Source organism: Vulpes lagopus, chromosome 8, assembly GCF_018345385.1.
Source record: "Vulpes lagopus strain Blue_001 chromosome 8, ASM1834538v1, whole genome shotgun sequence".
Classification (NCBI taxonomy): Eukaryota; Metazoa; Chordata; class Mammalia; order Carnivora; family Canidae; genus Vulpes; species Vulpes lagopus.
The window spans coordinates 86,974,814-87,001,726 of NC_054831.1; the positions used below are offsets into that span (position 1 = coordinate 86,974,814).

Here is a 26,913-nt window from a genome sequence, read left to right on the forward strand (position 1 = left end):
ACCCAACTGAGCCACCCAAGTGCCCCGACCTATTTGTATTTTAAATGGTGGGATATTTTAAGAACCCAAGAAAGCCAGTGAGAGCTATTTTAGGTAGAAACAGGCTTAGCGTCCCCTGCATCAAACCATGTTGCCTGCCAACAGGACTGCCCTCAGATGCACATTTTATCTAGTATCATGTATTTTGCATTTCATCACTGAAAATGATAAAAAGTTGTACCCAGTAGGGAGAGAATATATAAACACTGAACTTCCCAAGCCAGTTGACCATGGGAATTTTGACAATGGTGATTTATCAGACAGTGACTTTGGGAAGTGACAGGATGCAGCAGGAACAAACAGGTGGCTTTGGCATCAAACCCAGCAAACATCTTTCCCCACATGGGTTTTAAACACCTTCCTGACCTGAGTTTCAGGGTTCTTATTGATTCCCATTTACCCCTGAGCTCTCCTGTGTCTTCAACTCTTAGTTATTCCCCATCAGCACTGCAACATGCTCAAGCCTTTAACAAAACAAAATGGCAAGATAAAAGCACAGCCACTCCTTTGAGCCCTGTCTCCCTTTGCCTCCCAGCCTCTGTCTCTCTTCCCCCTGGAAGCCTGTCTTCCCCCATCTACTTTCACATCCCACTCCAATTCACTCCTAAACCCATTGTGCTCTGGCTTCTGCCCCTATGCTCTTCTTCTGAGTTTTATTTATTTATTTATATAATTTAAAAAAATTTTTTTTATTTATTCATGAGCGATACACAGAGAGAGAGTCAGAGACACAGGCAGAGGGAGAAGCAGGCTCCATGCAGGGAGCCCGATACGGGACTCGATCCTGGGACCCCAGGATCACATCCTGAGATGCAGGCTGGTGCTCAACCACTGAGCCACCTAGGATTCCCCTTCTTCTAGGTTCTAATGTGACCTTGCTAGGCCTCCTGGTCTGAGCTCGTGATGGGTCTAAGTCTCAGCTCCAATTCAAGGCAGCAAGAGCACTGCACCCTGAGAAGTCCTGGCATGCAGCTTCAGAGGCAATCCTTAGAACACCAAGAATATATATATAGGGACTGCCTGATTTCACTTAGCACAGTGTCCTCAACTTTCATCCATGTTGTGACATGTGTTAACATTTCCTTCCTCTTTAAGGCTGAATACTATTCCATTGTATGTATAAACCATATTGCATTTTTCTATTGGGCCATTGATGGACATTTGGGTTGCTTCTACCGTCTGGCTGTTGTGAATAATGCTATGATGAACATTAGGGTATAAATATGACCATATGTGTATGTGTGTGTGTGTGTGTGTGTGTGTGTGTGTGTATTTTCCCCATTAAGGTATATGGTAACCCAGGTAAGGTGTATGATCTATGGAACTGCATCCTTACTAATGCAGAAACAAGAACAACATTTGCAAAACATCTTCCAGACAGTGGAGCCTCAAGGTCAGGGGATCAACTCTATCATCCAACACACCTGGAGTGACCCTCCCAGCTCTGCCATTTGCTATCTGGGAGACCTTGGGCAAGTTCCTTCAATTCTCTCTGCCTCCTCACCTCGCCTCAAAAATGGCCATGGCAATAGCAGGCACCACAAGGAACTATTAGAAGAAGTGAGCAAGACCATGTGTGTCAGGTGCTAAGTGCACTTCATGGCCCATAGGAAGCATTTCATAAGGAATAGCTCTCATGACTACTTTTTATCTAAGCCCATCTCAATTTTCACACCTCTAAGATGGGAATGAACAAATGTGGTAAGACTGAGGGTTTGTTACAAAATTCTCTAGAGAGTCATTGGTTTCCTGAGTGATCAGAAACATTTCAGGGGCACCTGTGTGGCTCAGTCGGTTGAGCATCCGCCTCTTGATCTCCGCTCAGGTCCTGATCTTGGGGTTGTGAGTTCAGGCCCTCTGCATTGGGTTCCATGCTGGGTGTGGAGCCTGCTTAAGAGGGAGAGAGAGAGAGAGAGAAGAAAGAAAAGAAGAAAAGAAAAGAAAAGAAAAGAAAAGAAAAGAAAAGAAAAGAAAAGAAAAGAAAAGAAAAGAAAAAAGAAAAGAAAAGAAAAGAGGCCTTTAAAAAGGACAGTGTGAGAAACTACAGGGAGAAACATTGCAGAGGGGCCAGAGAGAGAAGCAGAATCCTCAAATGAGAACGAACATTTCCTAGATGTTGGGAGATAAACCAGCAGGCACAAGAGTAGGACGAAAATCTGCCTCTGTGGTTGGCATCAGAGAAGATGAATGATCTCTGTTGTACAAGTACAAATACAGACTAGATGGGGAAACAGCCACTGGAAAAGCCATCAGAACTAAAACTAGATAGTAGGCAATGGCCACCAGAGGAGGCATCTACTGTGATCAATTAAAACTGGAGACCTCATTTTAAAATAAGTAGAGATGTTCCAAGAACAGATGTTGCAGAGTACATGAATCCAGGTATGTGAGTCTGACAAAATGGCTGAAGTGCAGGCAGGAATGGGAGGACATTGACGTAAAATTGGCACATGTTGGCCCACCAATAAAGGCCGAGGACAACTGAGCAAAGAGTCTGGGCCTGTGCTGTCCGAAGGGGCAGCAGTAGCCTCGGTGGCTCTCCAGCACTTGAAATGTAGGTGGTAGAAATTGAGAAATGTGTTAAGTGTAAAATACACACAGATTTTGAAGACTAAGTACCCAAAAAAGAAAGAACGTAAAATATATTAACAATTTTTAAAATATTGATCACACATTGAAACGGTAACAGCGCAGATGCTGAGTTAAGCAAAATAGACTAAAATTAACTTTACTGTGTTTAGTTTTCTTTTTAAATGTGGCTTCTAGGGATGCCTTGGTGGCTTAGTTGCTTAAGTGTCTGTCTTCAGCTCAGATCATGATCCTGGGGTCCTGGGATTGAGCTGTGCATCAGGCTTCCTGCTCCGCAGGGAGCCTCCTTTTCCCTTTCTCCCTGCTTATGCTTGCTCTCTCTCTCAAATAAATAAAATCTTTAAATACATAAAAAGTATATGTGGCTTCTATAAAATGTAAAATCACACACATTCTTGTGAGTGGTATTCAACATATGGAAGCTATGGGGTTTTTTTTTACTTAAATTCAATTAGCCCACATACGGGACATCATTAGTTTCAGATGTAGAGTTCAGTAACTCATCAGTTGCAGGTAACACCCAGTGCTTGTAAGCTATGTATTTTTGTTGTATAATTCCAAAGACCTGGGAGTTTACTATATGTCAGTATCATTATGTATTTAAGGCAATATAGAAGATGCCTTCACAGTCCACCAAATGGGAGAGGAAAATCTGCCCACCTTTTAGAGCAGCCATTCTCAACTGGGGCAGTTTTGCCTCCCGGGGCCATCTGGAGACACCTTTGCGCATCAAAACCTGATAGTGAAAGAGAATATAAGGGAAGGGAGAAGAAGTGTGTGGGAAATGTCAGAAAGGGAGACAGAACATGAAGACTCCTAACTCTGGGAAACGAACTAGGGGTGGTGGAAGGGGAGGAGGGTGGGGGGTGGGGGTAAATGGGTGACGGGCACTGAGGGGGATGAGCACATCTTGACGGGATGAGCACTGGGTGTTATTCTGTGTGTTGGTAAATTGAACACCAATAAAAAATAAATTTATTATTAAAGAAAAAAACCTGGAGGGATAAAGCAGCTACTGGTATCTAGAAGATAGAGGCCAAGGAGAACGCTAGACATCCTACAGCCGGCAGCATCCCCACCCCATGACAAGGATCGGGCCAAAATAGCAATAGTGCCCTCAGGTGAGTAGCCCTGAGTTAGAGGTTCTTGGTTATCTACAGACTTTGATTAATCATCAAGCCTCAGAAATGTGTGGGACAAAGAGAACGGCAGATGTCCTCCAGGTGCTATGGGTAGCCGGCCCTCCAACCCCACGCCCAGCAGCAGCACCACCCAGGAAGTTATTAGAAACACACAATCTGAGGCCCCACCCCACTCCCCACTGAATCTGAATCTCAAAGTGGAGCCCCCACATCTGTGGCTTAACAAGTAGGCCCTCCGGGTGGTTGCAATACGCTCTCAGGTCTGCAAAGCCTGCTTGGCTGACCGCGTCCCCCGGTGACCTCCTCCCGCACGTTCCAGGCCTGGGCGGCAGGTGGCAGCAGACCTGACAGCGGTATCGCACGGCCCGCCCAGAGCCGAGCCGGGTCGCTCGCTGCAGGTCGGCTGGTGACAGCTGGCGCCGCGCGCCGCCTCACACTCAGGAGGGCCAGCTTTCTAATTTCGGGAAAGTCGGAGAGAAAAGCGTGGTTTGAACGCATTCAGAGTCCCTTCTTAGTCCCATGGTGCTTCCAGGGCTCTGAAATTGTTCAGTTCTAACTTGCGTTACTAAAGCATAGTCTCCGACAGAGAATTCGGTGAGTAATCTGGTTCGGACTATTTTTTAAAAACACCTCGCACCCTACAAAATCCCAAATTGGTGACAATACGTCGTTTCTGCTATCCCCGGGGGCTTCTCGGGCCAGGCACTTGACACCGCACACCTGAGTGACTCCCCCATCTACACGTGCACCCCAGTGCACCCCACCTGGTGAACGACCAGCCTCGCAGGCTTTCCTGGGTCTTTTGTGAGGCAGATTAAATTAAATTAGTTCGGCAAACCTCGTTCAGGAGAAGGGCGAGCCCGCGACCGTCAGGTAATTTCCCATTCGAGCCACAAGGGGGCACCCTCCGCCCTGCCATGGGCGTGCGTCTGTGCCCAAAGGAAGACCCTGAAGGGGAAGGTCGCTCGAGGGCAGATCCTGAAGGAATGGGGAGGGAACTGTTACTGTTTTGGTAAAGTGGCTCAGTGGTGTGACTTTTGAGTGGGACCTCCGCCCTGGACTCTAAAGCCGGGTTCTTCAAGGTGTGGCCCCCCGTCTGGCAGCCACAGCATCACCTGGGAGCTGTTAGGAAAGCGAGTTATTGGGCCCCTTCCCAGGCCTGCTGAGTCAGAAGCTTGCGGGGGGGGGGGGGGGGGGGGGGGCATCATGATTTCTGCTTTAACAAGCGTCTTCTCTCTTATCCGCTCCCCGCCCCCCCCAGGTGACTGCGATGCTGGCTCAAGCTTGAGAACCACTGCCTCCCTGGAGCATCTTCCTGGGCACCCTGAGCACCGGCTGGGATGCAAAACCACGTTGCTATCTGATCTCATCAGGCTTCTGCCAAGAGGCTAAATGTAAGAGCCTGCGTTCCTAACGCCTGACATGTCCTTCGGGTCACTTACCCGAGAACACCCGAGGACACTGAGGTCAGTCTTTCTGTGGGAATGTGTCAGTCCCTGGGCGATACAGAGGAGGGCCAAGTGCCAGCCCTCAGGAGCTTCCAATCACGTGTAGACGGCGGGATTGCCACAGAGATCCAAAGACCAAGGAGGCTCCGACTGGGGTGCCTCTGGCTTCACGTGGAAGCAGAATGGAAGCACACGCATTAGGACACCCCCACCCCCACCCCCATCCTGCCTTGCTTTTCTATTCTCTCACACCCAGATGCTCCCCCTCCTCTTTTCCTCCCTGCTCACCGCCTGCCCTGGGTTTGCCCTAGTTTTTCTCTTTCATGGCCCCTAATCTTCTACATCGCTTGTCCTATTTCCCTCCACCTCATTCTGGTTTTGTTTTAGGTCACAGAAGTCCCAGGGATAGATTCAGCAAGGACAGAGCCCCCAGAAGGCAGAGGAAAGGATAGAACAGAGTGGACGTGGACAGACGTCGGTTCAGGATGAAGCCTGAGAACACCCAAGCGCACCTGACCATCTTGGCCCCTGCCCTGTGCTGTGCAGGCCCGGGGGCACGCTGCGCTGGGGGCCGCAGAGTGTGGCAGAGGCTCTTGGGGGCAATTGGATGGGAGCTAAGCCTTGGCAGGTGAGGGGGCTCCGGGTGAGCAGAGGGGTAGGAGGGGCCCTGCCGGCCACAGCAGGAAGGAGCTGGAGTGTGAGGGGGCATGGTAGCCTGTGGGGGATGGAGGATATGATGCAGAGTCGTGGGAAGTGAGGCTGGATGGGTCCCCAGATGGAGGAGGTGACAGATAAAGTTGGAGTCGGTTCCTGAGCAGAGGAGAAGTGTGCGTAAGAAGGAATTATATTGGTACTAAGAAGGCATCATGTCCCGCGGGAGTCACGATGAAAATGCCTGTAGTGTGAAGCAAGTTAAGGATGAAGCAGGAGGGCCAGGAGGGGCTGTGGGGAGCTAAAGCACCTGCCCATTCTAGAGTGGGGAATTACCGGGGACAGGCGTCACAACTCTGAACTTCTCTCTGAACAGAGAGAGGCAGAGAGAGAGAAGCAGGCTCCATGCAAGGAGCCCAACACAGGACTCGATCCCGGGCCTCCAGGATCACGCCCCGGGCTGAAGGCAGCACTAAACTGCTGCGCCACCCGGGCTGCCTGAGACTTGATTTTTTTTTTTTTTAATTGAGGTATCATTGACACAGTTACATTAGTTTCAGGTGTACAACATGGTGATTCAAGGAGTCTGTACACGGTGCTGTGCTCCCCATGAGCGTAGCTCCCATCTGTCACCTTACAGTGCTATTACCACCCCACTGACTGTATTCCCTGTGCTGTGCCTTTCATCCCCGTGGCCTATTTATTCTATAACCGGAAGCCTGTACCTTCTCCTCCCCATCACCCGTTTTGCTCACCACTCCCAGCCTCTTAACCTCTGGCAACCATCAGTTTGTTTTCTGTATTCTGGGTCTATTTCTGCTTCTTTTCATTGTTGTTCATCAGTTTTGTTTGGTAGATCCCACAGAAACATAAAATTATGTGGTATTCATCTGTATCTGACTTATTTCACTTAGCATTAACTTCTCTAGCTCTATATTGTTGCAAATGGCAAGATCTTGTTCTTTTTTATGGCTGAGTAATATTCCAGTGTCTATACATATCACATATTCTTTATTCATTGCATCCATTGATGAACACTGGGGTTGCTTCCATAGCTTGACTATTGCTGTAGCAAAAAGGGTGCATGTATGTTTTCAGATTAACATTTTAATTTTCTTTGGGTGAATACCCAGTAGTGGAATTACTGGGTAGTATAGTATTTGATATTTTGATACTGTTTTCCACAGTGGCTACACCAATTTACATTACCACCAGGAGTGCACAGGGTTCATTTTTCTCCACATTCTCACCAACATATACTCTTGTTTTTTCAATATTAGCCATTCTGGCTGGTAAGAGGCGATAATTCATTGTGGCTTTGATTGGCATTTTTCTGATGATGAGAGATGTTGAGCACTTTTTTAGGCACCTATTGGCCATCTGGATGTCTTCTTGGCAAAATTTTTATTTGTGTTCTCTGCCCATTTTTAATCAGATTATTTCTTCATTTTAAAATATGGTAGCTAATTAAAATTTTTTAAATCTGGGCCTTTGGTCAAGTTTGATTTGGATTTTTAAAAATTTTTAACTTAAAGGTTTTAATCCTTTTTTAAAACAAGTTTTTATTTACTTCTGTAATCTCTATACCCAATATGGGGATCAAACTCACAACCCCCAGATTAAGGGTTGCACAGTCTTCCAACTGAGCCAGCCAGGCACCCCTCTGACCTGGATTTTTTTTTAATCTGGCATAGGGATTTGTACCATACTCTCAAAATACTACAGCTATTTTATCTTCTTAGTTTCCTTCCTCTTTTCTCTTAAAGCTACTTATTATGAACAACAACAAAATAAGTATAACATTCACTGAACATCAACAGTGTACTTTAAAATTCTTCACTTAAATTACCCCATTTGATCCTTGCACAGCCCTCCCTGTAAGATTAGCTACTCCTATTTTACAGATGAGAGAAGTAAGGCTCTAAGAGGTAAAATAGCTTGCCCCAGATTACACAGTAAGTAGGGAAGCTGGATGCCAGCCCAGGTGGTCAGATTCTGACTCATGCCTTTAGCTTGTGTGTAATATCCTTTCCTGTATAGTTTCTCGCTTCCAAGCATAAGTGATATTCATGAGGTTGTGTTTACCTTCTCGCACTAAAATATCAGTGTGCTTTTTCCTTGCCCATGCCTTGGGTGTGGAATATATCTGTTCTGGTTGGTTTCACAAATATTTACTGAGTGCTTATGATGAGCCATGCAGTGGGCTGGGCACCAGTCATCCACCTTCATGAAACCGTTTTATTTAATTTAGTTATTTTTGAAATTTTACTTAGTTTTTAAGTAAACTCGACCTCCAATGTAGGGCTCAGATTCACGACCCACCCCGAGATCTAGAGTCGTGTGCTCTACTAACTGAGCCAGCCAGGCGCCCCCATGAAACTGTTTTAATAGGAAATGCTGACAGAAGCACAAAATCTCAGTGTAATATGGGATGTCATGTTGAAATAAAGGCATCTCCAGGATGTGGTGAGATCACAGTCTGGAGTCCTGCATGTGGGGGAAGACATACATCAGGGATGACTTCCTGTGAGAAAGACCATGGGGGTTGAGTGTCAAAGAACTCTGAGGCACAGCAGGGTTCAAGAGGCAGGCATTGGAAGAGCCAGAGGGTGTAGGGAAGATCAGGAGAGTCATGACCAGGCATCAGGAGGAGTTGGGGACCTTTGGGTTAGCGCTACCTGAGAGGGCTGATGGAAAGGCCAGTGCCAGAGGAGGCTGAGGGGCAGACCCCACAGAAAGAATAAAGACTGATTTGTAAGTGAACGGATGAGATGAATCAACTGAAAGGCTGGAAGAGGGCATCACATGAGTTCACCCTGGCACATGGAAGGACTGGCCACCTCTTCCTGGTGTGGTACCACAACCAGGCTGCTTCGTCTCTGTGATCCTTAGTTTCCTTGTATAAAGTGAAGTCTGTGGCTCACACAGTTTGGCAAGTATTGCATGAGATGCCATGCCAGGACTAGGCCAGTGCCTGGCCAGTGCAATCACTAAGACCATGTGAGTTATTATCACTGGAGGCACTTGGGAAATGTTTGTTGAATGAATGAATGAATGAATGAGAGCAATGGTTTAAGCCGCCCCAGTGATAGCAACAGGAGTTGGGAGATGAGTGCAGGAGCTTCAGCTTGAGACTGGCCCATGATTCTACTTGTCTTTTGAGGACCAGAGAATAAGGGCTACATTCATTTGAGACCTATACAGATGTCAGCTCTATCATAAAGTCCAAATGAAGCTATCTAGTCCCCCTGAGCAGCAGCCTGCCTCCACACGCAAACCTGACCACAGAGCCTTCAGTTGAATCAGCTGTAATTTGGTGCTGAGGCTGCTGATTTTTTTCCCCCAGAGGCCTTGTCTGCACTCAGGTGAATCTAACATTCCTGCAGGTTTCATCACTCCATCCAGGTGCTCACAGCCCTGCCAACTGAACGCTCTCTCCTGGGCAGCTGCAGCAGTCTGGCACCTGGCGCCCATCTGGTGGAAATAAGCATCCGCTTGGGAGGCATGACAGCCTTGTTGGCTCCCGCGTGATTGATGGCCACAGCTGCTGCCCCTGTGTCCCTCGTTTCCAAATAACACAGAGGGGGACAGTTTCCCAGCCAGTTGGGTAGCTCCAGGTGGCCACGTTCACCTTGGGGATTCCCAGAAAGAGAGAGGAAAACCCGTAAAATGATGACAATCATGCATTCCGTATCTACAGTCATTTTTGCTTCAGAATCTTGATGGCTGGAGCGCATGGGAGCTTTTCTCCAGGGATTCTGTGCTGGTAGCTGTGTGCCTTGATTTTTCCGGTGGTGATGAGGGCACTGGGAGGAAGGGACCTGAAAAGTGGAAGCCTGGCTTACTTTTTCTGAATGAAATAATTTCTGTGGGGATCCCTGGGTGGCGCAGCGGTTTGGCGCCTGCCTTTGGCCCAGGGCGCGATCCTGGAGACCTGGGATTGAATCCCACATCGGGCTCCCGGTGCATGGAGCCTGCTTCTCCCTCTGCCTATGTCTCTGCCTCTCTCTCTATCTCTCTGTGACTATCATAAATAAAAAAAAAAAAAAAAGAAAAAGAAATAATTTCTGTGACCATGGGTCCCCAACTTACCTGTGTGCCAGACTCCTCAATGGGGTGGGAGACACACAGGGCTGCAAGTTCTGGAAGGGTAGGTGTGTGACCAGACCCAGACACCTGTATCTTTATTCAGGTCCTTAGGACTTTTCACAATGTGGTCTGCAGATCACCTGAATCCAATCACCTATTTCAAAATGCAGGTTCTTGGGTACATGGTTGACACAGTCAGTTAAGCATCCAACTCTTGGTTTTGGCTCAGGTCATGATCTCAGGGTCATGAGGTTGAGCCCCACCACCAGCTGTGTGCTCAACAGGGATTCTGCTTAAGATTCTCTTCCTCTGCTCCCCCTTACTCACATGTGCTCTCTCTAAAATAAATCTTTAAAATATAAAATACAAATGCAGGTTCCTTGGGCTCACCCCAAGTCTCATAAAATAGACAGCTCTGGATATTGAAGCCATAAGGGGTTTTGTTTGTTTGTTTTAAGATTTTATTTATTAGAACGAGCACGAGGTGAGGAGGGGCAGAGGCAGAGGGAGAGGGAAAAGCAGGAGGAGGCTTCCCACTGAGCAGGTGGGGCTCCATCCCAGGACCTTGGGATCATGACCTGAGCCGAAGGCAGACTCTTAACTGACTGAGCCACTCAGGCGCCCCAAAGCCTTAAGTTTTTCAATTTGAAGTCTAATTGACATTCAACATAGTGTTAGTTTCATGACTCCACATTTGTACACCTTAGGAAATGATCACCACAGTAAGCCTAGTTAATATCTGTCTCCATACCTAGTTACAAAAACATTTTTTTCTTGTGATGGGAACTTTTAAGATTTACTTTGTTAGTATCTTCAAATTTGCAATACAGTATTGACCATAGTCCCCATGAGGTACGTGACATCCCATTGCTTATTTTATAACTGGAAGTCTCTGCCTCTTGTCTCCGCACACCCATTTCACCCACCCCCATCTGCCCTCTCCTCTGGCAACCACCCATCTGTTCTCTGTATCTATGAGTTTTGTTTTTGTTTTGTTTTGTTCATTTGTTTTGTTCATTTGTTTTGTTTTGTTTAGACTCCACATATAAGTGAGATCATACAGCACTTGTCTTTCTGTCTGATGTATTTCACCCATGGATGGCTTCATTTTTAACAAGTGACTTTAACCTCCCGTCTTGAACACATTTACATTGGAGAACCACTGCATAAATGATTCTGACACATCATGACACTTGCAAAGCCACTGCCCCACAGCAATTAAACTTACATTTCTATCTTGCAGGCCCTAGATTTTTTTCCCCCTGACTCAACTAGACTTCCCTCAGCAACAAAGAGCAGTGTTGGCCAATAGAACACAAAGGAGCAAAGAAAGTTGAAAAGTGATGTAACCCGAAGCCACGTTGAGTCTGAGGCCAAGAAACTGTGATGGAAAAACACTAGGGCTCCTCACCTTGATTGTGACAAAGCTTTGGAGGGTGAAATGAAATGTGTGAACCTTCTGAAAACTATCGACACTACAGCTCTTTAGCAAATGGGCTAGTTGTAGTTAGCAACTTGCTCCTGGCAACAAGAAGCTGCTTCTAGTCTTAGGTGCCTTTTGACTCCTCATGGCAATCTTGGGGCAGGATGGTGTGAGCAGAGAGACTGGGAGCTTGTCTCCCAAAGGTCAGGTGCCTTAGCCTGCAATGCCTGACCTCAGAGGTACAGAGGGGCGCAGTCCACGTGTCTGTGCAGTGTTTTGGGGCAGGCTTTGCTGCCAGCCCCATGGAACCCTCACCCCTGTGGCCTCTCTCCCGGCGGTCAGTGAGCAATGTGAGTCCCTGAAGAGCCAGTGCAGAGCCATTCTGTAGGAGCCTAGCCAGCTAGACAATGGCCACTCTGTTCCTGTGTTCGCTAGCACCCAGACAGTTAACCCAGAAACTGCCCTCCTGCCCCTCAGGGCAGGCAAATTTAAAAGCTCTCCTTTCAACTTTAGCCCCACATCTCAGAGGCTGAGAAGATGCACTTTCTTCCCCCAAAGCCTAGTTTTTCCATACTATTTGGCCGTGAGGCCTTCAAGAGGGTCTCTTTTCTTCTTTTGCGGCTGCTAATCCCTGGAGAATTGATAGATCTTCAGAAGAATTCCCCTAGAAACTCTGGGGACAAGAGCAACCTATGTCCACCCAGCAATCTGGACTGGGAACACTCTCACTGTCTCTCTCCCAACCCCCCCCACCCCCCGCCAAGAGAGCCAGAGATCAAACAGCCATCCCAGAAGGCCAGAAACTGGAGGCATTCTTGAAATTCATTTTAAATTTCATTTTATTAAACTTGGTATCATTTCAAAGATTGAGGCAGCTTACAAAAATCATATACAGTGTATCTCAGCAGGAGGAATAAAAGCAAAGGAAGAGAAACAGACAAAACTAGGTAGAAATTTTTGCATGAATTCCCTGGTAGACTTCTTAAAGATGGCACCCAGATTTGGTTCTGAGCTTTTTAGTAAGCAAAGAAGTCATCAGTCCTGGAGGTAACTCAGATATCCTCCATCAGTCCACCTTCTCCTTTACTTAGAAACTTCATAAATGGGAGACTTTTTTTTTTATGTGCCAGGCACATAGAGGATAGAGCCCTATGAACAAAAATAAAGTCTTTGTCTTCAAGGGGCTTATACTCTCGTTGAGGGAAATAAACCATATACTAGGAAACACTGAAATGTGACCATCTGTCAGGCGATAATAAATGCTAAAAGAAAAATGAAACTGTGTGTGGGGACATACAGAGCCCAGGAGAGGTACAGCCATTTTGACAAAACAGTGGGGGACGTCCTCTAGGGAGTGACACGAGCAACTGGAAGGGTGAAGAAGTGAGCTGTGTGGGTGTGGGGAAGAGCGTTTGGGGCACAGAGGGCAGTGTGTGCAAAGACCACGAAGCAGGAGGGCAGTTGATGTGTCTGGGAAACTTCCAAGACATCAGTGGGGCTTGAGCACAGTGAGGGGCAGAGGGGGAGGGAGTAGGTGGTGTACAATGCCCTTGGGAACTGGGCAGCCTGGCAGCCCCTGGGAAGCGGGGAGGTCAAAGGGAGAGTGGTGCTTCACAGGCCACGCAAGGACTCTGACTTACCTGCAGTGAAATGAGCAGCACAGGGAAGTGTTGAGCAAAGAGGTTGCAGGATTTCAAAAGATCACTCTGGCTGTGTGTGAAAAATGGGCTGTGGAGGGTGTTTGCTAGCCCGCTAGGGCAGGCTGTGACAAAATACCACAGAGCGGGTGGCTGAAAAGACAGAAATGGATTTTCCACAGTTCTGGAAGTCTGAGATCAAGATGTCAGTAGGTTTGGGTTTTTTTTGAGCCCCTCCCCCCTTTTAAAGATTTTATTTATGTGTGAGAGACATACAGAGAGAGGCAGAGACACAGGCAGAGGGAGAAGCAGGCTCCCCTCAGGGAGCCCAATGTGGGACTCGATCCCAGGACCCCAGGATCATGACCTGAGCCAAAGGCAGACATTCACCCACTGAGCTGCCCAGATGCCCCTCTGAGTCCTTTTCCACATGTCCCCGCATGGTGTCTGGGCACACATGTCTCTGGTGTCTGTGTGTGTCCAAGTGTCTTCCTCTAGTTGAGGGTGTCGGTAGGCCCACCCAAGAGGCCTCTTGTTAATATAATCACCTCTATCAGGGCCCTGTCTCCAAATACACTCCCTTTCTGAGGTCCTGGGTTTAGAGCTTCAATGCACAAATTCAGGGAGAACACAATTCAGCCCATCATGGGCAAGGGTAGAAGGGGGAAGACTGGTCTGGGAGCTAGCAAGAGCTGCCAGGGCCATGAGCAGACTGACAGCTGTGGGAGAGTGAAAAGTGCTCCGATCCTGTCTTAAAGGATCTTAAAGGTAGAATAGGGTTTGCTGATGGGTCAGCTGGAGGGTGTGAAGAAAGAAGGTTCAAGATGGCTCCAATTTTGGAGGGCTGGGCAGCTGGAAGTGTGGGGTTGGCATTTACTGAGATTAGGAAAGCTGTGAGGAGCAAGTGCAGGGAGATACTGAGATCGAGGCGTTCAGGTTGGGGCATGTTAAGTTTGAGGCATCAACAGATGACAACAGAAAATTCAGAATTCGTGTTCTTTTCTCAGGCAATACCGTTCTGGTCTTCTGTCTCAAGTGTCTCTCTCCAGGCCATGCACACTCTAGATGCCTTGCCCCATGTCTGTGAGGAATCTTTTTCTTCCAGGGCCCCGATCCAGTGACCTGATGGCCTCTGCCCATAAATTTCTATATATTCACATCTCAGACGTGATGAGATGTATCACTTGCAGCTCCGTACCCTGGGAGGATCTCCCATGTCCTTCTCATCCATCCAAGACCGTTCTTGGGATATCTGTGTGGCTCTGTGGTTGAGTGTCTGCCTTTGGCTCAGGGTGTGATCCTGGAATGTCTGGATCGAGTTCCATGTTGGGCTCCTTGCATGGAGCCTGCTTTTCCCTCTGCCTATGTCTCTGACCCTCTCTCTCTGTGTCTCTCATGAATGAATGAATGAATGAATGAATGAATGAATAAATAAATAAATAAATAAATAAATAAATAAATAAAATCTTAAAAAAAAAAAAAAAAGACCATTCTTGAATGTGGCTGTAATGCAGCTGCTGTTCATTTTCCCCTTGCTTTCAGCAACCAGATCAACCTCTCTGCGAAGCGAGCAAGGGCTTCTTTGTCCTCCTTCAGGTGGACACCCAGCATGGCACAGGTGCAGGCCAGCTCAGGGACGTCTGTGCAGCTGTGCTAGTTTACCCGGAAGTCTGGACTAGATACCTGTCCATGCAGCTTGATCCCAAATACACTATTTCCAACAGCAGTGCCGCTGCAGCCAGGGCCACTACTAGGTTGAGTTACACTAGTCTGTGGTCATTCTCCAGAGCCATCTGGTCTCCCTCTACAGTCTTTCAGAGTAAAGCACTGTGTTCCCTGTGGACTATCACTTTCTCCAGGCTTCTGAGAGCTATTAGATTTGTTGTCAGTTGCTGTGGATGGATTTCCCAAAATCTGGTGGCTTAAAACAACAAATACACATTGTGTCTCACTTTTTGTGGGTTAGGTTGGAAGTGGCTTAGCTGAGTGCTTCTGGCTCAGGGACTCTCATGAGGTTGCCATCAAGGTGTCTGCCAGGGGTTGTATCTTGATGTAGTCTTTATGAGGGTCTGGAGGACACGCTTCCAAGAAGGCTCACTCACACCAAGAAGGCTGGCATGTGGTACTGGCTGGGATGTCTCAGTTTTCTTCCACATGGCCTCTCATCATCCAGGACCTTTCTTCTCCATGTAGCTTCTCCTGTAAGACGTGAATAGACATTAAATCCCATGTCCCAAGAAAGTACCTCCAAGTCAAAGGATTTGAGCCCCACATTCTTTTTTTTTTTTTTAAGACTTATTTATTCATGAGAGACACAGAGAGGCAGAGACATAGGCAGAGGGAAAAGCAGGCTCTCTGTGGGGAGCCCGATGTGGGACTCGATCCTGGATCCCGAGATCACGCCCTGAGCCAGAGGCAGATGCTCAACCAGTGAGCCACCCAGGCTTCCCAAGCCCCACATTCTTGCCCCTTGATCACAACCCCTCAAATCTAATCCCCAAGGTCCTTCTCTAGCTATAGGTGACACATGCTAGCTAATTCTTTTTTTTAAGGTTTTATTTATTTATTCATGATAGAGACAGAGACACAGGCAGAGGGAGAAGCAGGCTCCATGCAGGGAACCTGACATGGTACTCGATCCTGGGACTCCAAGATCACACCCTGGGCCAAAGGCAGGCGCTAAACTGCTGAGCCACCCAGGGATCCCTCATGCTAGCTAATTCTTAAGCTCCCATCCTGTAGTTACTTTCCTCCCTCAGCAAGCCCAGGATACCCTGGAGTTTCATCCTAGTTGTCAGAATGTGAGGGCAGCTCCTTGTGGTCTTGCTGGGGAGAGGCCGCTACAGCACCATCCAGCACTGAGAAGTGCTCAGTCTGACCAGGGAGCCGTGGGCTTCCTCTGCAGACACACCTCCTGGGGAGGGAGGCATCCCCATGGATGCGAACAAGTCCAGAGCATCTCTCCAGATGTCTCCATCCCACATTTCAGGGCCAAGCTTTTCCAGCCAGGACTTCGACCTCAGCAGAACAGCCAGTCTGGGCTGAGCTTGTGCATGTCTCTGCAGCTCTGGAACTCCCAACAATCAAGTTCTGCCTGCGTCCCTCCGCTGTGTTAGCTTTCCTACTGTAGGAAATAAGGGCCTCTTTGTAAACTCCCACATAAGCCCTCCGGCTGTCATCCTTCGCCTTTAACGGTTTGTTTAACTGTTGGTTAATGACCCCCGGTTTCTCCCTGCTGGCAGAGCTTCAAGACACTTCAGCCACAACTAGCTAACTCTGCTGCCCTTGTAGACATCGCCCACACTGCTCCCCAATATTGTTCGAATGCCTTTTTCTCCCCCTACCCCTTCAGGCTGTTTGCTGCCCCAGACCACCGCCTGCGAACTTGCAGCCATGAGGTTGCCACCCGCGCCAGGGCCTCTGGAGCCCGTAATCCACTGGGGATGGCATCCTCCTTGCCTTCCTGGTGGTACGGGAGCCAGTCCCCTCTCTTTCTGCCCACTTTCTCCGACCATTCCTGTGCTAGTTTGGATTCTCTGAGAAGCAGATGCCAAGACGTAATGAAGTTCTCAAGATTTATTTGTGACAAGGGGAGGAGCAGGATTGGGTAGGGCGAGACTTCAGACTCTTCTATTGGTCATGAGATCTGTTTAAAGAGACCTGGGCGGGGGGGGGGGGTTGGGGGGGGGGGGGGGGGGGTGCCTGGGTGGCTCAGCTCCTGATCCCTGGGTCCTGGGATTGAGCCTGCATCAGGCTCCCTGCTCAGGGTGCTTCTCCTTCTTCTCCTTCTCCTCCTCCTCCTCCTTCTGCTTCTCCTTCTCCTTCTCCTCTTCCTTCTCCCTCTGCCTCTGCCATTCCCACTGCTCATATTCTATCTATCTGTCAAAGAAAGAAAGAAAGAAAGAAACAAACCTAGGGAAGGAAGATGGTCGCGAAGAGTCTCTGAGCACAGAGTGGTTCTAAGAAAGTTTCAGCCAGCCTAGTGGAGAGTCCTTAAGCCAGAGTTCAAGGTGTCACACACCAAGACCCCACTGTGCACAGTCATTGCTAGGAGCAGTTCTGGAAAGCATTTGCCTGGGCACAGACATGTGGAAGGGCTAGAGGGTCTGTTGGTGAACTACACACCTTCCCCCACTTCTTGCAGCAACATGAGAGCCAAGCAGCCTTGTCCTGGTCTTCCAGCCTGAGGGGCCCTTGACTGCCAGGAACTCTGGTTGATTGAGCCCGGTGAAAATATGTAAATGCCCTGAACCCCCAAGTATCTGAATTGGAGGCCCCCCTTCTGCCCTAGAGGCTCAACCAAATACCCCTCCTGGGCTACCTGCCCCCTGAACTGCACCTTCTTCCCACTTTCCCCTCTGGCCCTGGGTGGAGGCCTGGTCTCAGGAATGAAAACAGGTAGGATGCAGGATTGTGACTTGTGCTGATATGTGATGGGATCTCATCTGTGCTCCTGCCCTGCCTTCTGGACTGAACTTCTAACCACAGGAGCCATTCCTCTGCCCAAAACACAGTCTTTTCTAGACTCCTCCTTTTAAACTATGCTCCTCTCCCCCATCCACATCCTGCTCTCACTTTCCAGAATGAAATGATTAAATCTCAAGTGCTCCCATGTGAACTCATTTTCCTGGGCCTTTCCTCAATCCCAGGAAAAACCCTGGACAGGAGGACTCCACTGGCCGAGCATCCAAGGGGCTGAGCACAGTGAGGAGGAGTGGTTAAGGGGGCAGGTGGGTGGGGATCCCTGGGTGGCTCAGCGGTTTAGTGCCTGCCTTTGGCCCAGTGCATGATCCTGGAGTCCTGGGATCAAGTCTCATATCAGGCCCCCTGTGTGGAGCTTGCTTCTCCCTCTGCCTATGTCTCTGCCCCTACCCCCTCTGTGTCTATCATGAATCAGTCAATCAATCAATCAATCTTTTTTTTAAAGGGGGCAGATGGGAAGCCCCGATCATGAAAGCAATGATGTGTTGTGTAATGGACTACTTACTATTCCCTGCCAGGAGGGTGCAAGCAATTCTTTTTTTTTTTTTAATGTGGTATATGGCCGCTTGATCTGTCTCCAGGTATTCAAGGAAGAGATCTTTGTGTCTTTGAGGCAAGAAAACAACCCTTAATGTCATGCAGTGGGTGGACTAGGAGAAGGAAAAAACCAGGCAGTGTTTATGTCCTGTCGGGTGCCTCCAGCAGATATTGGGGACAGAGGGGTACATCAGAGCCAGCTCAGTCTCCCTAAGCACTTTCCTGCTGTAGCCTCTTCAGGGTGAAAACTATCCCAGCCCAAACCTCTGGAGGAAAGCGATACCCCCTTCCCCTTCCTGCAGCCTTATAGAACAGAAGCCCTGTTGCTGCTGGAGAGCAGGCTGCTGTGAGTGTTCTCTTCCCAGGCCAGCTTCGTGGCCACCCTTGTTTCCAGCAGCAGGACCAAGAGCCAATGCAGAATGACCTAGGCTGGGGGTTGGCTTTTGAGCAGGGGTTTTTCACAAACCTTGGCAAGGGTAGGGATGTGGGTCTCAAGGGGGCTGGCCTCGAAGTGAAGCCACCTCTGGGTGGTGAGGAATATGAGAGCACTACTCTCTACCATGTGCCTGAGACAGACCTGGACGCTGGGCCTTGGCTTCTAAAATTGGTTGGTAGAGAGATGATAGATAGATAGATAGATAGATAGATAGATAGATAGATAGATAGATAATAGCACCTTCTTTGTATCCTTGTTTGAGGTTTAAGGGGGTAAGGGGAGCACCTGGGTGGCTCAGTGGTTGAGCATCTGCCTTTGGCTCAGGTTGTGATCCCAGGACACACATCAGGCTCCTCACAGGGAGCCTGCTTCTCCCTCTGTTCATGTCTCTGTCTCTCTCTCTGTGTCTCTCATGAATAAATAAAGTCTTTAAAAAAAAAAATAAGAGGAGTAAGGTATACATAGTGCCCAGGCCAGGCCTGGAACTGTAATGTCTTATTAAATGAAAGCTGCTGTCAGTGTGGATGTTTCTATAGTAGATAATAGAGTAGCAAGTGTAATCTACTTCCAAAACTCAGATATGTCTGAAATGTATCATTACTTGGTTATTTTTTTTAATTGAACCTGACTCTAGTCCCCCATTCCATCAGACTTTTAGGAAAGTCAGTTTCAGTTCTTATTCCCTTTCCGCCATTCCTAGGTTTCATACCGAGGCATGGGGGAGACCACTATAGGTGACACATCAGACAGATGCTTGGGCCTTGACCTGGCTCAGATGAGCACCCGTAACTGGCTGCCCCTGCACATCCATGCCCCCCAGGGTGCAGGAATCCCAGGCTGGGCTTCCATGCTGGGGCCTGCCTCCCTATGCCCACTGTAAAGCTCTGTCCCCTCCATCCTTCCATGCCCTGGTCTCTGTGTGCTCCCAGGGATCTGCAAGAGAATAGCTCTAAGGTCCCATTACTCACCAAGCTATGGAACTCCCTCTGCTGAAGAAAACGCTGCTTGCTGCCCCAAAGTCAGACCACTCACTCTGAAGGCCTGCTAAGCCCCCCTCCATCTGGTCTTCAACTTGGTAAGGTCTTCATGAAAGAGAGAAGGACAGGCTGGCTTTGGATAGCTTCTGGCTTTGTTTTTGTTTTTTTTTTTTTAAGATTTTTATTTATTCATTTATATATTTACTTACTTGAGGGGAGTGAGGGGGGAAAGGAAGGGAGCATGAGCAGAGGGAGGGGCAGAGGGAGAGGGAAAGAGAGGATCTCCAGCAGACTCCTCAGTGAGGGCAGAGCCCATCGAGGGGCTTGATCTCACAACCCTGAGATCACGCCCTGAGCCAAAATTAGGAGGCAGATGCCTAACTGAGGACCCAGGCACCTCTGGATAGCTTTTAGCTCCATGTCACACACTCTCCCAAAGCTGGGAGATGGAGGTGGAAAGGGGGAGGGCTGTAAGAGTGAAATTTATATTCATATTTATTTACTTACTTATTCAAGAAATATCAGTGTTGGGATGCCATGCTAGGCCCTGAGATTCATTGGTGAACAAATTCCCTCTCTCCAGAGACTCCCATCCTGGTGTGTGTGGGGGAGGATTTAGATCATAAGTGCATATACAAATGTAGAAGGTGATTTTGCCTAGTGTTAAAATACTAGCAAGAGAATAAAAGGAAGTAATAGGATAGAGAATAGGGGCAGGAGAATTAAGATTTGATTTGGGGTGGTTGAGGAAGTCTTTTTTAGTGGTGAGCTGATGTCTGAACTGAGCCTCACACACTAGGAAGCCAGCCAGGTGCAGATGTGAGCAGCAGTGGTCCAGGGCGGGAGGGAATGCCTTGCAGTAGGAGGGAGCTTGGCCCATTATAGACTTGTCAGCTAGACAGCAGTACGAGATGGGGCCAGAGAAGTGTTTGAAGACCTGATCATGATCTTTCAGGCCATGACAGGGAGTATAGACTTTAAGGCCACTGGGAGGCCCTTGGAATTGGAAGCAGAGCAGTAACATAGCCTGATTTATATTTTTAAATGAGAAGTTTGGCAGCTGGGCAGAGAATGGTATGTGCAGGGGTAAGAGTGGAAGCAGGAGGCCACTGAGGAGCTGTCCCCATGGTCCAGGGGAGACCATGGCTCCCAGGCTGCAGCAGAAGTCTGTCCTACCCATGAGGCTACTCTGAGCTTTGGTGTTTGGATATTGCCTGCAAAAGCAGGTTGGCTTCTTCTCCCACTTCCAATAAGGTTTTAATTATTCTCTGTCTCATTTCCCATTTTATTTGGGAATAGCCATATGTAGTTTCCCACCAAATTATTTATCACGGTCAGATTAATTTGTGTTTATGAGCACAAGAGCACCATCATGACTGGCCCTCCTTTGTCCTGACTTCCATTCCCATTGGGTGTTGTAGAGCACCACTCGTTCTTCTCCTGCCTCTCTTCTTCTTGCAAGGCTTGCATTTGGGGTGAAGCCTGTCCCCATTTTTGTGTCAGTCCCTCTTTATACTCTTAAAAGATAAACTGAGGCATCTTAAACACTTGAAGAGTTTATTTGGGCCCCAAATCCCCTGGAATCAAGCGGCTCCAAACCAGAAGTAGTTATTGAGCACTCCAGGGCCAGGAGCCAGGGAAAGACTGAAGTGAAACTGTGGAAGCAAAGAGAGGAAGGTGTTTGATGCGTGGTAGCTCGAAGCCTCTGCGGCTGTTTGAGATTGGTTGTCCTTAGGATTCATCACTTTGCGGCAAGAGCAGGCTTAGATTCTGGTTTGCTTGCTTGCTTAGGCCACCAGGGCATTAGACCCCCTCCATGTAGTGTCTTCTTGTTCACTTAGTTTACCAGTACCCTTTCCTGTTCTGCAACAAGGAAGATGATCAACGTCTAAGTAAAGACGGCTACAATAAAAACCTGTCATACTTAGTCATGAGCATGCATTTCTTTTCTTTTTTTATTTTAAGATTTATTTATTCATTTTAGAGGCAGAGAAGGGGCAGAGGGAAAGAATCCCAAGCAGACTCCCTGCTGAGCACCACCTTGAGATCATGACCTGTACCAACCCGACCACTTACCTGCCTGAGCCACCCAGATGCCCCCATAAACATGCATTTCTTAAGCACTTACTGTGTATCAGGCCCCAAGCTCAAAATCTGCCTCACTTAATGCCCATGACAATCCTATGAAGTGGGTACTTCTATTGTGCCCATTTTACAGAAAAAGAAAAGCTCTGGGAAACTAAGCAGATTTCCCTAGGTCTCATGCTGGGGTGAGAGGCAGAACCAGCATTCAGACCCTGGACATCTGATCGATAAACCACCCCCCACCCCGCCGGCCTGCCCCGAGGTTGATGGTTTCCGTCTTAGACGACCCAGTGTGACATCAGAAGGCTGTAGCACTGACTACAGACTACATATAGTTCCTTTTTCTGTCCCTCAGTGAAGCCAACAACATGCAAATTCAAGTTCCTAATGCAAATAAGCACCTATTTGTTTTCGAGCCAAGCCATTCAGGCATTTTGTATTGCAAGTCTATGGCTCCAAGGCTGAGACCAGGCCTCCATCGAATGTGACGTTGCTGTCAGTACAGATTTGTGCTTACAAGTGTGTGCCGGTCCCTGGAGGCCACATGACACTTAGATGCGGCCTAGCACCGGCTCCAGCGCGCTACCCCTCCCCTCCACGAGCACAGAGCTGGTGCAGCTGCTGAGCCAGTCCAGCCTAATGCCTGTCTTCATTTTCAGGCCTGGCCATTGTTAATGACATTTGGCCATCACACACACCCTAATAGAATTAGGATGTACCGGAAAATGTGACTTCTATATAGGAAGTTACAAATGCAAAAATTGCCATCTGGATCTTATGTCATCTTACACAATAAGATAGCACATTTTGGGGGTAGTGTGGCAGCGTCATCTGCAGCTCCTTTCCTCTCTCCCCTTCCTGTCCCCAGCTGCTGAGGCTGGCTCTGTACCTTGAGTGGAATAGGAGCTGGCTCAGTACCTGAAGGATCTATGGCCGTGCCTTCTCTGTTCTCACATTGTGACCACGGACCGGCCAGGACACTTCTCGTTGTGTCCTCTGTGATCCTGCAGTGAGGGCTGCTTTTCCCTCCTTAGGAAACCCTAGTGAAACCATCTCCCAGGATCCTTCTTCCGCCTCACTCTCTGCAAAGACAACCCTTTAAATGTTTCATGGATTTTATGAAGGGGGGCCCAGCTTCCCTGAGGATGGCAGGTAAGGAGATGGCAAGCAGAAACCCTCACTAACTGGGAGCTGTCTCTACGACCAGTGGGCCAGTGCTGCTGCTGCTAGTGCGGAGGGGAAGGGTGGCTTAGGAGACCAGCTGACCAAAGGGAGGCCACGTTGGTTTTAGGCTGACCCTTAACCCAGAAGTCAGCAGGTCATAAAAAGAGTCACAAGATCTGGCTCACAGAAGACCACAAGACCTCACTCCCCCTGACAGTAAAAGCCATAAAAGTTGGGCATTTGTAAAACTCATTCCCTGTGAGGAACTCCACAGCCCTAAGAGAGTAGAAAAACTAAGCTCTCAACGCAAATTATGAGCCCCAAGTTAAAGAGTCGCCCTTCCTTGTATGGTTATTTGATTATAAAACCCTGGGCGTCTGGGTGGCTCAATTGGGCAAGCTTCTGACTCTTGATTTTGGCTCAGGTCATGATCTCAGGGTCATGGGATTGAGCCCCACATTGGGCTCCCCACTAAGCTGGGTGTCTGCTGCTCACCTCCCTCTTCCTCTGCTCACTGTCTCTGTCTCTGTCTCTCTCAATAAATAAATCTTTAAAAAAAAACACCCTTATCCTTAGAAAACAAAGAGGGGTCCTCTTTCTCATCTGGGATGAGAGGCTGCTACTTTGTGAAATAGCTCCTTTCTTACTTCTAGATTTAATAAAAATCTCCTTGGTCTCCTTTCTCTAAATGGCTTGCTCTTGAATTCTTTCTTGTGCTGATCCAAGAACCCTCTTTGTGAGGGACCTGAGGCCTCCCTCTCAGGGACTCAGCCCATCAAGTGTTACCACCATTACTACTGTTGCTGCTGCCATTAGTACTGCTACCACCACCGCCACCGCCACCACTACCACCACCACTACCACTATCCCACCCCTACTACTACTATCACCACCACCACCACCACTACGTCTATTACCAGTGCTACTAGTGGTCTCGCTCTCACCACTGCGGCTAAAATCCTTGATGCAAGGTTCATGCCTTTTAAATCTCTTGTATTGGGCAGCCCTGGTGGCTTAGCGATTTAGTGCCGCCATCAGCCCAGGGTGTGATCCTGGAGACCCAGGATCGGGTCCCGCGTCAGGCTTCCCACATGGAGCCTGCTTCTCCCTCTGCCTGTGTCTCTGCCTCTCTCTCTGTGGGTCTCTCATGAATAAATAAAATCTTAAAAAAAAAATCTCTTGTACTCTAGAAGAGTGCTGGGTATCCAGTAGATATTTATGAACACTCAGCAGCCTAGCTTTATGCCTCAGTCTCACTAGCTGTCCAATACCCTTCAGTGATGCCCAAACATGTGTCATTTCCCATGACTTTTGCATATTAACATACCATCTATATGACTGTTTTCAGTGTTCTTTAAATCAGTTGATCACCTTCGTTGTACTTGATTCCTTTTACAGTCTTTTTATTACATCAGTTCCACAAATGGAAAACCCAGCACCTTATGCATTCAGTAGAAGGAGATGTTAAGCTTAATTTATAACTATTAAAAACAAAAAAGCTTGTCCTTGTGCCATCTAAAAACTTCTGTGTTGCCTATGAAGTCGGACATTGATGTCTGAGCTTTACTTGAAGGGAGCCAGAGTGTTGACTGTCAGTGTCCCTTAGACCTTACTGCTTTCTTGTGCTCTCGATCCTTCTCATTGCCCAATTCTGCACCTCTGTGCCTACAGGCTTTTTTCAGACACAGAAGGCCCCTCTGCCCTGCTCTGTGGCTGCGAGGGAATTCATACCCTGAGAGTCGTTAACTGACAACTGATGGGAATTGGTGTAAAAGTCGCCCAGCTTCCTCCCCATGCTGGTGGGATACTTTGAAGGTATGTCATTTACCTTATTTCCCTGAGTTTCTCTGGAGGGTGGAGTCCCGGTGACTTGCTCTAGTTGCTGACATACTAACACACCCCTTGTTGGCTGCCTGCCTTTCCTCTGTCACCTCCCCAACCCTGTCCCAGTGCCTTTGTACCTCCTAAATGAACTATTTGCTCTTAAGTCTTTGTTTCTTGGTCTGCTCTTTGGGGAGCCCAAACCAAGTTAGGGGCTACTTGCACATCAGTGGATGATGGTCATTTTTATACTCACTAATTGAGGTTTCCATAATGTGTGCTTTACACAACTGTGTACTCTCTGTGCACATTCATCAAATGGCAAATGGGAAGAAGTACGACCATATTTTTTTTTTTTTAGTACGACCATATTTTGACAAATATTTTATCCAGGTAACATTTTCCTACCAAAGTAACAACTTGGAAATATTTTCCAGAAAAAGCAATTGAACTAAGTCTAAACAGTTTCCAGTTGGCTCGTTCTTTCTTTTCTTTCTTTCTTTCTTTCTTTCTTTCTTTCTTTCTTTCTTTCTTTCTTTCTTTCTTTTCTTCTTTCTTTTTAAAGATCTTATTTATTTATTCATGAGAGACAGAGAGAGAGAGAGAGAGAGAGAAAGAGGCAGAGGCACAGGCAGAGAGAGAAACAGGCTCCATCCCAGGAGCCCGACGTGGGACTCAATCCCCGGTCTCCAGGATCACACCCTGGGCCAACGGTGGCGCTAAACCACTGAGCCACCCGGGCTGCCCAAGTTGGCTCTTTCTAACATGCATAAGTAAACATGAGACAAAAGTTTATTTGGATAATATTCTCCCATGGAGAAAAGTCAATATACTTAAAGCCTGGGAGTTACTAAGCAGCAAAATTGTTGTACATGAAATTACTTCATTGCTTTGAGAGACTAGAGATAAAAGAGATATTCATCAAGCATTAGTATCATCATAATAGTATCTGTGGTTGGGATCCCTGGGTGGCGCAGCGGTTTGGCGCCTGCCTTTGGCCTGGGGCGTGATCCTGGAGACCCGGGATCGAATCCCACATCAGGCTCCCGGTGCATGGAGCCTGCTTCTCCCTCCGCCTGTGTCTCTGCGCCTCTCTCTCTCTCTCTGTGACTATCATAAATAATAAAAAAAATTTAAAAAAAAATAGTATCTGTGGTTAATAATTCGCAAATCCTTACAATTTTATCACTGTGTTCTCTTTTAATGGAACCCTCTACATAAAAGCTATGCCATTGTCTCCTGCAAAAATTCAGTCCAGGGAATGATATAGCAACAAAAACAGCTTGGGTTAAAAAGACAAATTTAGGGATACCTGGGTGACTCAGTGGTTGAGCATCTGCCTTCGGCTCAGTTCATGATCCTAAGGTTCTGGGATCAAATCCCACATCAGGCTCCCTGCGGGGAGCCTGCTTCTCCCTCTACCTGTGTCTCTTCCTCTCTCTCTATGTCTCTCATGAATAAATAAATAAAATCTTTTTAAAAATTTAAAAAGTCAAATTTATATTTTATTTTGTTCATCTAGATGTTACTTATTTTCTACTTTGTCTCTTCAGAGACACGTGTCATTAGGCCCTTAGGTTCCTTCCAACTTTCTGATGTGCCATCATTAGCGTGTGGTCCTGGACACTTCATGCATGGTGGAAGGAGGCTAGAGTGCTGTGAATCGTTACAGACGTCGAGGGTCAGGCAGGGAAGAGGGGCCAAGTGCATACAGGGCTAGCTTGCTCACCTGTTGAATTGGTCGTTTAGGGAACCAGAGTACAATCGACAGCTTCTGTTCACATCTCATTGGCCTGTACTGTGTCACATGGTCACACACTTGCAAAGGAGGCTGAGAAATGTACCTTTTTAAAATATATATATATTTTATTTAGTTAGTTATTCATGAGGAACACAGTGAGAGAGAGACCGAGACACAGGCAGAGGGAAAAGCAAGCTCCATGCAGGGAGCCTGACATGGGACTTGATCCCGGGACCCCAGGATCACGCCCTGGGCTGAAGGCAGGTGCTAAACTGCTGAGCCACCCAGTCATCCGAGAAATGTACCTTTTAATTGGAACTTCACCACCGACAAAATTAGAATACTGTTAATGAGAAAAAAGGTAGCTGGATCCTGGATCAGCAGCTAGCACACTCTGCCACAGAATGAAAGTCAGAGAAAGCACCTTTGAGGATGTGACATCTCTGCTGAGACTTGCAAATGAAGAATTACCTATACTAATACGGTGGGAGAGACAATCCAGGAAGCGGGATAGCAGTGTAGGAAAGAGAGAATGGAGAGCAGGGAACAGAGCTTGCTTTCCAGGTTAGTATCCCATAATGAGCAAAGTGAGAGGCTTCCAGCCCTTTCCTGACTTCCCATAGAAAGCATGAGGACGGCAGCCAAGTAATAA

General features: G+C 47.8%; 1 protein-coding gene across 2 annotated transcripts in view; it reads left to right on the forward strand.

Annotated features, from left to right (window-relative positions):
* LOC121496848 overlaps nt 1–26,913 on the forward strand; it is a 235,849-nt gene that overhangs the window by 192,727 nt on the left and 16,209 nt on the right. For both annotated transcript variants that reach the window (XR_005989355.1, XR_005989356.1), the window contains 3 exons: nt 3,616–3,749; nt 5,032–5,846; nt 24,371–24,514. The gene's annotated coding sequence lies outside the window, so the exon portion shown is untranslated. The remainder of the gene's footprint in view (nt 1–3,615; nt 3,750–5,031; nt 5,847–24,370; nt 24,515–26,913) is intronic.